Raw genomic sequence first — 13,231 nt, 5'->3', positions numbered from 1 at the left:
AGGGGGCAAAGTGACTGAAAGTAAATGTGTCTGGGTTGCCTAGGCTGACCAATGAACCTTTCTATTCATTAATCTGGGACAAATTGGAGAAAAAAGAAACAAGGGAGAATTTCACCTGCAACCAAGACAGCCAAAGGCAAAGAACACAGACCTTCTGGCTTAAACGTTCTTTCAGATTTCATCCAAATCCAAAGTTTATCCATAATTTGTATTGGCCTGCATTTTTCCTTTTCAGCAAATGGCACATCTAAATGAGGTATTCACCCACCTTCACAATGAACCCTGGCCTGGCCTGGCCTGGCGGTTGTGGGGCATCTGCAGGCCAGGACTTTTCAGAATTTGGAAATCACTTTAAAATAAGGAGTTTTTATGAACTCAAGAACTGTGCCATGCTTCCTCCTGAAAATACTAATATCCCCAAACTCATATGTGTCATCAAATTACCACACAACTGTTCAATATGACAAAAAATGAACATTTACAAACTTGAAAATAGAATAAAAATATTTTAAACCAATAAAATCCCCATAAAAAAAGTGTAGTCATTATTTCTCCAATCAATATAGTGCCACCATCATCAAAACAATATAAGTGCAGCGCTACAAACAATGTCCAAGTGACAATTAAAATATAAAATATAAACGATCGTCAAATATAAGATTGTTGAAGATGATAAACAGTTCAGTGATGGGGGACTCGCAGGGAGTATAAGTGTAATCCAATCCCAGGAATAGATAAATTGCCTGCTTACCAGAAGCGCAATTACAATGCGCATGTACAGATTTCAAGTAGCCGGGGTCCCATGTAGGCGCTGGTTTATAGTACCCAGATGGTCCGTCGGTGGTAAGACGATGCTGACCTGGTCGGATCACACTGCTCCTTGGATCCACACAGAGAACCTAAAAATGCTGGGGCTGAGGTATGGGAACTCAGTGCCAGGTGTAAGGAGTAAAAATACTCATAGTGTAGTATGTTTAAAATTATTTATTAAATCCAATACGTAAAACCATAGAAGTTACAAAACGCATGCCTGCAGCCTGTAGCCAGTATAAGCAGCTTGAAAAAAAGATTCTATACACCGACCAGTGAAAACCATGGGTGGGCCGCCGGACCTCCTGACCCGGCGGCGTAACGTCAAGGCGTGCAAAGGCTCCTCCTAGACGCGTTTCGTGTCAATACACGTCTACTGTAGGGGTGATGCCAACATTGCTTCTCGGTTTTTTGGCTAAAATCAAGTGTAGTATCGACCTTGCCTTTAGGGGTGTCCCTGCTTCCAGCTAGGACGTTGAGAACCACTTGTATCTATCCCAGCCATTTGGTCTGTGTGGGGTACCCTCTACTCGGCCTGGTAGGATCGTCGATTAAATTCGGCTTCACCTGCTTGCTGCTATTAGGTTTGAGGCTTAGCCCCCACACAGAACGAGTTTGTGATCTTCCCCCCCCTTGTTCACTCTGCGTTACTACCTCCGGGCAGTAGACGCTCAATAGCCTTTTCAAAGGCTAAGCAAGAGTGAAGCTGCCGAGGAAGGAGAAGGAATCCGCTGAAGATCTCTTGGAAGCCCTCCTGAGAACTCCTCTGCGACAAGATGGGGAAGAATAAGCAAACCGGCAAGAAGCCGCTGACCGCCGCCGCCGCCCCTGCCAAGACCCCGGGAGAAGCCCCCTCCGCCTCCACCTCCACCTCAGAATGCTCCGGCCCTGCAGAAGGTCTCCCCCTCCTGGAGCCCTGGATGAAGCAGACAGTCGTGCTGCGGCTAAAAGAAGTGGAAGGCAGAGTCCCGGACATGACCCCGGAAGTCTTCGGCAAGAAGATGATCCTGGAACAAGGATTTAGCAAGGCAGAGACCCTGTCGGTGCAGTCCTTCATGAAAGGTATCTTCTTCGTAACTTTTGTATCGTTACAGGTCTGCAGAAGGTACTGGGAGATGGTGAAGACCTCTGGGCCCGATTCCCCTTTCCGCAAGTTTATTGCGAATTCTCCCATTCAAAGGGACAAAAGGTGGATCACGGTGTCCATGAGGAACCCTCACGCCCCTGGAAGAGATATCGCCACCTATCTCCAGAGGTTTTGCGTCGTGTTGAAGGACCCAGTCCGGATACTAGACGCCAACGGCTTCTGGACAGGTAAGTGGGCTGTGTTTTGCAGATTGCTGAGAGATCGTCCCGCTGGAGATCTCCAACACCTGCAACAGTGCTTCTCCCTGGGAGCGTCAGCAGGACTCCTACATTACCCGGATCAACCCCAGTCATGCCGCAGGTGCGGACAGCCGGGGCACGAGGGTAAGGATTGCCATGTGCCTTCATGTAGATTCTGCCGGTCTGCAGGTCACGAGACCAAGGATTGCCTGAGGTCCAAAACCTGCAACCTCTGTGGACGGTCAGAGCACGTCTACAGGGACTGCCCAGAGAGAAGCAGGACGTATGCTGGGGCCCTGAGCAAGGGCCCTGCTGCCAAACCAGCACCACAGAAGCCTCAGAAGGACCCAGGTAAGAGGAACCCCCCTCCCCCCATCCTAGCCCCCCCTACCCCTCCGGTGTCGAAGGCCGCCCCCCCCGGACCCTGGTCCCCCTGCCCCCCCCTGCCCCTGGCCCTCCTGCCCCCCCGCCCCTGGCCCTCCTGCCCGCCCCGCCCCTGGCCCTCCTGCCCCCCTGCCCCTCGCCCTCCTGCCCCCCCTCCCGGGCCCGGTTCCGCCCCCCCCGACCTGTCCTCACAGGAGGATTTCCCGCCCCTTCCCCCTGCCACCCCTGCCAGCAGCTCTGTGGCGGAGAACAGGAAGCGGAAGAAGGAGCAGGCCAGCCCGGCGGCGGAGGACCCCTCCTCCTCCACCAAACGGCCTGCTGTCCTCCAGAATGTCGCAGGTCCCGACCCCGTGGGGGAGGACCTCGACACGCTGGAGGAAGAAGAGGTGGAAGAAGAGATGGCTCTGACCCGGTCGGAGCCAGATCTCTCCACCGACTTCGATGAGGTCCTCAATGAGGTCCTCAACCAGATCGGTCTGAGCCAGGACATGGGTCAGGCTGCAGAGGTCACAGAGGTCGCCCCCCCTCTCCAGGGGAGGTAAGCACAGCCCCTGCCGACTAACCCCTTCATCTCTTTCCCATGATGGCTGAGATCTCTATCTTTTCCATTAATGTGAGGAGCATCAAGGATGCGTCTAGGAGGCAGACTGTGCTGACCTTTCTTTCCACACAGCAGAGTGATGTCTACATGCTTCAGGAGTGCGCCCTTCCCCCTCTGAGGAGGTACACTCATTTGTCCTCCCAGTGGACCCACAGTCCCTCCTACTGGTCTGGGGGTGGCGATTGCAAGTCTGCAGGGGTAGCGGTTCTTATCAGGGGAGGACGTTTCACTGTTGACTCCGTCCATGAGCTCGTCTGTGGCCGCCTTTTGGTCATAGACGGCTCGTGGGCGGGGGAACCCGTTAGGCTCATCAACGTGTACGCCTCCCCGGAGAAGAACGCGCGGCTGGAGCTTTTCCAAACCCTGCGGACGCAACTCGTCACAACGAGAACAGTAGTAATCGGCGGTGATTTTAACTGTCCGATAGAGGAGGATGGGCGCAGCTCCAGCATGTACGCTAAACTCGACGCCACCTCGAAGCTGCTCCGGGAGGTGATTGCGGAGGCTTCCCTGCAGGACGCCGTGGGATCCGTGGGGCGCGGTTCCGTGAACTACTCATGGAGCCGCCCCGACGGATCTGTGCGTTCCAGGATTGACTTTGTGCTCACCTCTAGGGCAGTCAGGCACCGCGGGTTCTCCATGGTTCCCTGCTTTTTCTCTGACCACAGGGCCATTCACTTTCGAGGTGACCTGGGAGAGGGCTTTGCCCCGGGCCCAGGCTCCTGGAAGCTGAATTGCACCCTGCTGGACGATGAGGAACTGCTAGCGGAGCTCAGGGAAATCTACGGTGCCTGGCGAGAGGAGAAGTCTTTCTTTCCCAAGGTAAGCGACTAGTGGGAGTTCGTGAAAGTCAAGCTGCGCAGCTTCTTTCAGGCTAGGGGACGCCAGCAAGTGTGTGCCAGGAGGAGGGAACTCAGGAGACTGCAGCGTCAGCTGCAGTCCCTGCAGGACCTTCATCACTGTGGCTGGGATGGAGGCAAGACCTGGAGGACACCAAGAAGAGCTTGAAAAAGCACTTTGAGGAAGAATCCAGGCACATTGTCTTCCGTGCCAAGGTGGAGCATCTAGAGAAAGGTGAGAAGTGTAACTCTTTCTTTTTCAGGAAACTCCACTCAGGACACACACCCCTGTCGGAGCTGCGCGACAAGGCTGGAACACTCCAGAAGGGGAAGGAGGCCGTGATGGAAGTGGTCAGCGACTACTACTCCGACCTCTACTCCCCCAAAGAAACAAACACGGAAGCGGCCGACAGATTCTTGTCAGGTATCTCTAACGCTATTGATCCTGCAGGTTTGTCGGCCACCAACGCCCCATTGACGTTGGAGGAGCTGCACTCTGCCGCTAAATCCTTTAGGCGGGGCAGGACCCCGGGCTGCGACGGTCTTCCAGCAGAGCTCTATGTAGCGCTGTGGGACCTCGTGGGCCCGGACCTGCTCGAGCTGTACGAGGAGATGGTGGTGGAGGGCAGGATGCCTTCTTCGCTGAGGGAGGGGATGATCACGATCCTGTACAAGCGTAAGGGGGAGAGATGTGACTTGAAAAATTGGCGTCCCATCTCTCTCCTGAACGTGGATTACAAGATCCTCGCCAAAGTCATGGCGAACAGGCTGAAGGCTGTCATCGGACAGATCATCCACCCGGATCAGACTTGCGGCATTCCTGTCCGGGACACGGTCCAATACACCAAGGACCGCCGTGTGCACGCGGCCCTGGTCAGTCTTGATCAGGAAAAGGCCTTTGACCGTGTCTCCCATGGGTTTATGTGCAGAGCCCTGCGCAGGTTTGGTCTCGGGGAAATGTTTTGTTCGTACGTTGACATTATGTATAATGATATTTGCAGTTCCGTGCAGGTGAACGGCTGGAAAACTGACCCCTTCCCGGTCCTCTCCGGGGTCAGACAAGGCTGCCCTCTTTCACCTCTGCTTTTTGTTTGCTGTATAGAGCTCTTCGCCGAATGCATCAGACGGAATCCAGAGATCGGGGGAATCACCGCACCGGGACCAGACAGACGGGAAGTGAAGTGCTCGCTCTACATGGACGACGTGACTGTGTTCTGTGCCAACCAGCGCTCCATCGACCTGCTTGTCCAGACCTGCGAGGACTTCGGCCAAGCTTCGGGGGCAAAAGTCAACTGCGGGAAGTCGGAAGTCATGCTCTTCGGAAAGTGGTTCCTGCCTTCTTCTGCATCCATGCCCTTTGGCATCAAGACAGACTTCATGAAAATTCTGGGAGTTTGGTTTGGTGCCGAGGGCGCAGCCCTAAAGTCTTGGGAGGAGAGACTGGCTAAGATGTGTCAAAAATTTGGACTTTGGAGCCTCAGAGACCTCACCATCGAAGGGAAGACACTGGTACTCCGCAGCGAGATTCTCCCTGTGTTGCAGTACCTCGCCCAGGCCTGGCCCCCACGGGTCCACACCTGTAAGGCCATCACCAGGGCGGTGTTTCACTTCATCTGGGGCTCCAAGATGGACAGAGTGAAGCGGGCAGTCATGTTCAAGGAACCCCTCAAGGGCGGTAAGGGCGTGCCCGACATGGCCACCCAACTGAGGGTGTTCTTTGCTTGCAACTGCATCCGCAGAACTTTGCCCAAAAGGATTATGGACTCTGGCGGGAACGCAATGTCTCGCTTCTTCCTGTTGCCTCTCTGGAGGTCCCTCGGATGGGACAATTGGGACAGTTCCATCCCCTACAACTGGGACACCCCTTGGTACTACTTGGATACCTTCAAGTTCATCAAGGAGCAGGGGCTGCAGGGAGTCAAGCCTGACTTGTGGAAACCAAAGACCATTTACAAGCTCATCAGAGCAAGCGACATTTTGGATTCGGTTCCAGGCCTGCCTTCAGACACCTGCAAGGTGGTCTGGAGGAATGTTTCTTCAAACATTCTCACCAACAGGCACAAAGACCTGGCATGGATGGCAATCCAAGGGGGGTTGCCTCTCAGGACATTTATGCATGCCAGGAACCTGAGCAGATACAGACACTGCCCCTTCTGCATCATCCATGAGGAAACGTCTCACCACGTTTTCTGGGAGTGCTCATTTGCTCAGGCCCTGTTGGGGGCCCTGGAACCTGAACTCAAAGACTTTGTACCACAGACAGCCATCACTCACTTTGGGGTGTTGAATGGACTGTTCTGTGGAACTTTTTCTCTGGAGGACATTGACGGCGCATGGCGGGTGCTGTGTTGCTTTAAGGACGCTTTATGGTGCGCCAGGAAGCGCCTCATCCACCAGCGGGAGAGGATGTCCATTGAGGACTGTCGCAGACTGATCCTCAGTCTGCTCAGAGACTATACCTTGATGGACTTTAAGGAGGAAGAGGACGTCTGAAGATCTCCCCTTCCCCCTACTCCCCCTTGCGTGTCTTTGTTCCTTCAATAAAGCTTCGGGCCTGTGTTTCCCCCTTTTTCTCCCCTCCCCCCCCCCCCCCCACACACCCGATGCTTGTCGTATAGTGTAATATTCGGCTTTCGTTTTTCTACCTCATTTTATTTTTCCTTGCTTTTTCTCTGCTAGACCTGGCATCATGAAGCTAAAGGTGAACTTTCTTTCTTTGTAAGCCAGTCAATTAGGAAGAATACTGTAAGCGTGTTGGTCCAGGGTTAAGGAAGCAGTTTGGCCGGTGTGTTGTTTGCAAGGCCCTTGTTTCCAGTGAAAGAGCATTGAGCCATAGGGTAAATTAAGCCGGAGACTTTGGGCGTTCTCCACCTCTACCAGACTGGACCCTATGTGCACGGTGGCAGGCTGGATTCTCCCTTTTGTTCTCCAAGCTGTCCTAGAAAATTGAATGGGACAGGACGAGTGGCCAGCCTGAGTGAGACAAATACTTGTGCATTCAGGCACACATCTCCTCTTTCTTTTGGCCGAATGGTCTTTGTCCGCCATAAAAGTTAAGTTTCAAGCAGAGTGGATTGTTTTGGAGGCAGAGCATTCAGAGCCCGGATAGCTCAGTCGGTAGAGCATCAGACTTTTAATCTGAGGGTCCAGGGTTCAAGTCCCTGTTCGGGGCAGTAGCTTTCTCCTTGCTGTGAGGTTGTTGAGCTACAGTTAAGGTAATCTTTATGCCCATCTGCCGGAGTGCTCACCGGCCTAGAGAGAGGAAATGTTCTAAGGCAGGGGTGGGCAAACATTTTGACTTGAGGGCCGCAATGGGTTCATATATTGGACTCGGGGGCCGGACCAAGAGTAGATGAATGATGTGTATGTGTCATCCATAGTAAGTATAGTAATATTCCCCCATAGTAAGCATAGTAATTAATCCCCCATATAGTAATTCATCCCCCATATTGTAATTCATCCCCCATATAGTAATTCATCCCCCATAGTAATTCATCCCCCATATAGTAATTCATCCCCCATAGTAATTCATCCCCCATATAGCAATTCATCCCCCATAGTAATTAATCCCCCATAGTAATTCATCCCCCATAGTAATTCATCCCCCATATAGTAATTCATCCCCCATAGTAATTCATCCCCCATATAGTAATTCATCCCCCATAGTAATTCATCTCCCATAGTAATTCATCCCCCATATAGTAATTCATCCCCCATAGTAATTCATCCCCCATAGTAATTAATCCCCCATATAGTAATTCATCCCCCGCAATGGGTTCATATATTGGACTCGGGGGCCGGACCAAGAGTAGATGAATGATGTGTATGTGTCATCCATAGTAAGTATAGTAATATTCCCCCATAGTAAGCATAGTAATTAATCCCCCATATAGTAATTCATCCCCCATATTGTAATTCATCCCCCATAGTAATTCATCCCCCATATAGTAATTCATCCCCCATAGTAATTCATCCCCCATATAGCAATTCATCCCCCATAGTAATTAATCCCCCATAGTAATTCATCCCCCATAGTAATTCATCCCCCATATAGTAATTCATCCCCCATAGTAATTCATCCCCCATATAGTAATTCATCCCCCATAGTAATTCATCTCCCATAGTAATTCATCCCCCATATAGTAATTCATCCCCCATAGTAATTCATCCCCCATAGTAATTAATCCCCCATATAGTAATTCATCCCCCGCAATGGGTTCATATATTGGACTCGGGGGCCGGACCAAGAGTAGATGAATGATGTGTATGTGTCATCCATAGTAAGTATAGTAATATTCCCCCATAGTAAGCATAGTAATTAATCCCCCATATAGTAATTCATCCCCCATATTGTAATTCATCCCCCATATAGTAATTCATCCCCCATAGTAATTCATCCCCCATATAGTAATTCATCCCCCATAGTAATTCATCCCCCATATAGCAATTCATCCCCCATAGTAATTAATCCCCCATAGTAATTCATCCCCCATAGTAATTCATCCCCCATATAGTAATTCATCCCCCATAGTAATTCATCCCCCATATAGTAATTCATCCCCCATAGTAATTCATCTCCCATAGTAATTCATCCCCCATATAGTAATTCATCCCCCATAGTAATTCATCCCCCATATAGTAATTAATCCCCCATATAGTAATTCATCCCCCGCAATGGGTTCATATATTGGACTCGGGGGCCGGACCAAGAGTAGATGAATGATGTGTATGTGTCATCCATAGTAAGTATAGTAATATTCCCCCATAGTAAGCATAGTAATTAATCCCCCATATAGTAATTCATCCCCCATATTGTAATTCATCCCCCATATAGTAATTCATCCCCCATAGTAATTCATCCCCCATATAGTAATTCATCCCCCATAGTAATTCATCCCCCATATAGCAATTCATCCCCCATAGTAATTAATCCCCCATAGTAATTCATCCCCCATAGTAATTCATCCCCCATATAGTAATTCATCCCCCATAGTAATTCATCCCCCATATAGTAATTCATCCCCCATAGTAATTCATCTCCCATAGTAATTCATCCCCCATATAGTAATTCATCCCCCATAGTAATTCATCCCCCATATAGTAATTCATCCCCCATAGTAATTCATCCCCCATATAGTAATTCATCCCCCATATAGTAATTCATCCCCCATAGTAATTAATCCCCCATATAGTAATTCATCCCCCATAGTAATTAATCCCCCATATAGTAATTCATCCCCCCTATAGTAATTCATCCCCCCTATAGTAATTCATCCCCCATATAGTAATTCATTCCCCATAGTAATTCATCCCCCATATAGTAATTCATCCCCCATATAGTAATTCATTCCCCATATTAATTCATCCCCCATATAGTAATTCATCCCCCATATAGTTATTCATCCCCCATATAGTAATTCATCCCCCATAGTAATTCATCCCCCATATAGTAATTCATCCCCCATAGTAATCCATCCCCCATAGTAATTCATCCTCCATATAGTAATTCATCCCCCATAGTAATTCATCCCCCATATAGTAATTCATCCCCCCTATAGTAATTCATCCCCCCTATAGTAATTCATTCCCCATATTAATTCATCCCCCATATTAAGTCCCCAAGTCCCCCCTGTGTCAATTCACTTACCTTTGCTCCGCGCGTTCCTCTTGTTCCTCTTGTTCCCGCGCCGTTCCGGTGTAGCATGAAAATCTGTCTCCTATGAGGATCTGTCCCCCTCGACGTATCTGCGCATGTGCCAGTTTCAGGCATTAGCAGCCGATCGGCGATCTCCGGCACATGCGCAGATACGTCGAGGGGGACAGATCCTCATAGGAAACAGATTTTCATGCTACCCCGGTCTTCAGGGCGGACTGTGAGAGGAGCCTAGCTCCGCGGGCTGGAATAAAAGGTCCGCCGGGCCGTATATGGCCCGCGGGCCGTAGTTTGCCCATTGCTGTCCTAAGGGATGCCAATTGCCCCCTTTCAAGGCTCTGTCAATCTAGCCCAGAAATAAAGGTGGCTGAAGGTGTTTGCCTGACCAAGTGATTCGCAACAAGCCTTGTCTACGCCAGCTTCCCTGGCTTGTTAACCAGAAAGCTTTCAACAATGGGCCCAAAGCGTTCCACCTTGGCTTTTTTTTTTTTCTTTTTCTTCCAACGGTGCAGCCGTCGGAACATATGCACTCAGTGGCCTTTGGGAACTGCTGTGGGAGAAACCCATATGACATCTAGGGCCCCCGTAACTTTAGATTCTCCTTAGTCCTTTCAAATGCAAACAATGCCAGCTTAGGCATCTTCTCTGTCTCATTAGCATGTCAAGTCCCAGAATGCTCTGCGGGCCACTGGATGACACTTTTGTGTCTCACCTCAATGTCAATACCTCCTCCGAGGAAGGGCATAAATTGGCAGACACTGGTTTGGTTAGCTTTGCGCAGTGGCAGTATCATAGCCAATGAGGTCCACCCGAGGCGTGATTGTTGCTAATTGAAAACTAATCCCAATACCCCGCCGTGATGACTTGAAATACAGTCAGCACTGGCAATTTTTGAGAGTCTCTCAGGAGACTGAGCAATATGTTTGAAACAGCAGAAAAGCAATGGCTTCCAAGATGCTAACCGAGGTGCGTTAGAGTTGAGGAAGCGTGTCAAGGGGCCGGGGGCACTATAGAGAGCTTTTGTGTCATCACGCAGCCTGAGTAGAACAAGATGTGATTGCTACGTGCCGCTCGTTCTCCCCACTTGCCTTTAAATCCAGAGCGGACTCTACCTCATTTTATTTTTCCTTGCTTTTTCTCTGCTAGACCTGGCATCGTGAAGCTAAAGGTGAACTTTCTTTCTTTGTAAGCCAGTGAATTAGGAAGAATACTGTAAGCGTGTTGGTCCAGGGTTAAGGAAGCAGTTTGGCCGGTGTGTTTTTTGCAAGGCCCTTGTTTCCAGTGAAAGAGCATTGAGCCATAGGGTAAATTAAGCCGGAGACTTTGGGTGTTCTCCATCTCTACCAGACTGGACCCTATGTGCACGGTGGCAGGCTGGATTCTCCCTTTTGTTCTCCAAGCTGTCCTAGAAAATTGAATGGGACAGGACGAGTGGCCAGCCTGAGTGAGCCAAATACTTGTGCATTCAGGCACACATCTCCGCTTTCTTTTGGCCAAATGGTCTTTGTCCGCCATAAAAGTTAAGTTTCAAGCAGAGTGGACTGTTTTTTGGAGGGAGAGCTTTCAGAGCCCGGATAGCTCAGTCGGTAGAGCATCAGACTTTTAATCTGAGGGTCCAGGGTTCAAGTCCCTGTTCGGGCGGTAGTTTTCTCCTCGCTGTGAGGTTGTCGAGCTACAGTTAAGGTCATCTTTATGCCCATCTGCCGGAGTGCTCACCGGCCTAGAGAGAGGAAATGTCCTAAGGGATGCCAAATGCCCCCTTTCAAGGCTCTGTCAATCTAGCCCAGAAATAAAGGTGGCTGAAGGTGTTTGCCTGACCAAGTGATTCCCAACAAGCCTTGTCTACGCCAGCTTCCCTGGCTTGTTAACCAGAAAGCTTTCAACAACGGGCCCAAAGCGTTCCACCTTGGCTTTTTTTTTTTCTTTTTCTTCCAACGGTGCAGCCGTCGGAACATATGCACTCAGTGGCCTTTGGGAACTGCTGTGGGAGAAACCCATATGACATCTAGGGCCCCCGTAACTTTAGATTCTCCTTAGTCCTTTCAAATGCAAACAATGCCAGCTTAGGCATCTTCTCTGTCTCATTAGCATGCCAAGCCCCAGAATGCTCTGCGGGCCACTGGATGACACTTTTGTGTCTCACCTCAATGTCAATACCTCCTCCGAGGAAGGGCATAAATTGGCAGACACTGGTTTGGTTAGCTTTGCGCAGTGGCAGTATCATAGCCAATGAGGTCCACCCGAGGCGTGATTGTTGCTAATTGAAAACTAATCCCAATACCCCGCCGTGATGACTTGAAATACAGTCAGCACTGGCAATTTTTGAGAGTCTCTCAGGAGACTGAGCAATATGTTTGAAACAGCAGAAAAGCAATGGCTTCCAAGATGCTGACCGAGGTGCGTTAGAGTTGAGGAAGCGTGTCAAGGGGCCGGGGGCACTATAGAGAGCTTTTGTGTCATCACGCAGCCTGAGTAGAACAAGATGTGATTGCTACGTGCCGCTCGTTCTCCCCACTTGCCTTTAAATCCAGAGCGGACTCTACCTCATTTTATTTTTCCTTGCTTTTTCTCTGCTAGACCTGGCATCGTGAAGCTAAAGGTGAACTTTCTTTCTTTGTAAGCCAGTGAATTAGGAAGAATACTGTAAGCGTGTTGGTCCAGGGTTAAGGAAGCAGTTTGGCCGGTGTGTTTTATGCAAGGCCCTTGTTTCCAGTGAAAGAGCATTGAGCCATAGGGTAAATTAAGCCGGAGACTTTGGGCGTTCTCCACCTCTACCAGACTGGACCCTATGTGCACGGTGGCAGGCTGGATTCTCCCTTTTGTTCTCCAAGCTGTCCTAGAAAATTGAATGGGACAGGACGAGTGGCCAGCCTGAGTGAGCCAAATACTTGTGCATTCAGGCACACATCTCCGCTTTCTTTTGGCCAAATGGTCTTTGTCCGCCATAAAAGTTAAGTTTCAAGCAGAGTGGACTGTTTTTTGGAGGGAGAGCTTTCAGAGCCCGGATAGCTCAGTCGGTAGAGCATCAGACTTTTAATCTGAGGGTCCAGGGTTCAAGTCCCTGTTCGGGCGGTAGTTTTCTCCTCGCTGTGAGGTTGTCGAGCTACAGTTAAGATCATCTTTATGCCCATCTGCCGGAGTGCTCACCGGCCTAGAGAGAGGAAATGTCCTAAGGGATGCCAAATGCCCCCTTTCAAGGCTCTGTCAATCTAGCCCAGAAATAAAGGTGGCTGAAGGTGTTTGCCTGACCAAGTGATTCCCAACAAGCCTTGTCTACGCCAGCTTCCCTGGCTTGTTAACCAGAAAGCTTTCAACAACGGGCCCAAAGCGTTCCACCTTGGCTTTTTTTTTTTCTTTTTCTTCCAACGCTGCAGCCGTCGGAACATATGCACTTAGTGGCCTTTGGGAACTGCTGTGGGAGAAACCCATATGACATCTAGGGCCCCCGTAACTTTAGATTCTCCTTAGTCCTTTCAAATGCAAACAATGCCAGCTTAGGCATCTTCTCTGTCTCATTAGCATGCCAAGTCCCAGAATGCTCTGCGGGCCACTGGATGACACTTTTGTGTCTCACCTCAATGTCAATACCTCCTCCGAGGAAGGGCATAAATTGGCAGA

At 49.9% G+C, this 13,231-nt stretch overlaps 5 non-coding genes across 5 annotated transcripts; all 5 read left to right on the top strand.

The window, feature by feature from the left end:
* Positions 1–7,059: 7,059 nt before the first annotated feature.
* Positions 7,060–7,133, top strand: TRNAK-UUU (transfer RNA lysine (anticodon UUU)). The gene has a single exon. It is a non-coding gene; the product is annotated as a tRNA-Lys (tRNA).
* A 3,249-nt stretch (positions 7,134–10,382) lies between these two features.
* On the top strand, positions 10,383–10,523 carry LOC149435464 (U4 spliceosomal RNA). The gene has a single exon (XR_016308478.1). It is a non-coding gene; the product is annotated as a U4 spliceosomal RNA (small nuclear RNA).
* A 658-nt stretch (positions 10,524–11,181) lies between these two features.
* TRNAK-UUU (transfer RNA lysine (anticodon UUU)) lies at positions 11,182–11,254 on the top strand. Its single transcript has one exon. It is a non-coding gene; the product is annotated as a tRNA-Lys (tRNA).
* A 559-nt stretch (positions 11,255–11,813) lies between these two features.
* On the top strand, positions 11,814–11,954 carry LOC149435462 (U4 spliceosomal RNA). Its single transcript, XR_016308485.1, has one exon. It is a non-coding gene; the product is annotated as a U4 spliceosomal RNA (small nuclear RNA).
* A 658-nt stretch (positions 11,955–12,612) lies between these two features.
* TRNAK-UUU (transfer RNA lysine (anticodon UUU)) lies at positions 12,613–12,685 on the top strand. Its single transcript has one exon. It is a non-coding gene; the product is annotated as a tRNA-Lys (tRNA).
* Positions 12,686–13,231: the final 546 nt, after the last annotated feature.

This window comes from Staurois parvus, unplaced genomic scaffold (genome assembly GCF_062004578.1).
Source record: "Staurois parvus isolate SC_StPar_1 unplaced genomic scaffold, SC_StPar_1.0 ptg001506l, whole genome shotgun sequence".
Taxonomy (NCBI): Eukaryota; Metazoa; Chordata; class Amphibia; order Anura; family Ranidae; genus Staurois; species Staurois parvus.
The sequence above is the reverse complement of the archived record's forward strand: the minus strand, read 5'-3'. Positions and strand labels throughout refer to the sequence as shown.